Source organism: Chrysochloris asiatica, unplaced genomic scaffold (genome assembly GCF_000296735.1).
Source record: "Chrysochloris asiatica unplaced genomic scaffold, ChrAsi1.0 scaffold00006, whole genome shotgun sequence".
Taxonomy (NCBI): domain Eukaryota; kingdom Metazoa; phylum Chordata; class Mammalia; order Afrosoricida; family Chrysochloridae; genus Chrysochloris; species Chrysochloris asiatica.
In genome coordinates this window covers 32,061,542-32,062,042 of record NW_006408524.1, presented here as the reverse complement: position 1 = coordinate 32,062,042, position 501 = coordinate 32,061,542, and the positions used below count along the sequence as shown (strand labels likewise).

The 501-nt window shown below is 40.3% G+C and overlaps 1 protein-coding gene across 1 annotated transcript in view; it reads left to right on the top strand.

Annotated features, from left to right (window-relative positions):
• The window catches only part of SP4 (Sp4 transcription factor), an 81,445-nt gene that overhangs the window by 50,495 nt on the left and 30,449 nt on the right, over positions 1–501 (top strand). The window lies entirely within an intron of this gene.

Below are 501 nucleotides of genomic sequence, written 5' to 3'. Positions count from 1 at the left end.
ACATCTTTTTTTAGGTGTTGGGCTGTTAACTGTGTGATCAGTGGTTCAAACCTACCATCTACTCTGTAGGAGAAAAAGACAAATAAGACAGTAAAGCTAGCTAATGGTTTGAAGGTTGTTGTTAGCTGCTGTTTGTTTGGTTCTAACTCATAAAGACTACATATAAGAGTGAAACTTTGCCCAGTCCTGCGCCATCCTCACAGTTGTTACTGTTTGAGCCCATTGTTGTAGCCACTGTGTCAATTCATGTCATTGAAAGTCTTCCTCTCTTTTCACTTATGCTCTGCTATAGGAAGCATGGTTTCCCTTTCCAGGAACAGATCCCTCCTGATAACATGTCCAGAGTACAATGGTGGTTCTGACAGTCCATTGAATGTTCAGTATTCTTCACGAACACCACAATTGAAATGCATCAATTCTTCTTTGATCCTCCTTATTCATTGCACAGCTTTCACATGCGTATGAAATGATTGAACATACCATGGCTTTAGTTAGGCACAC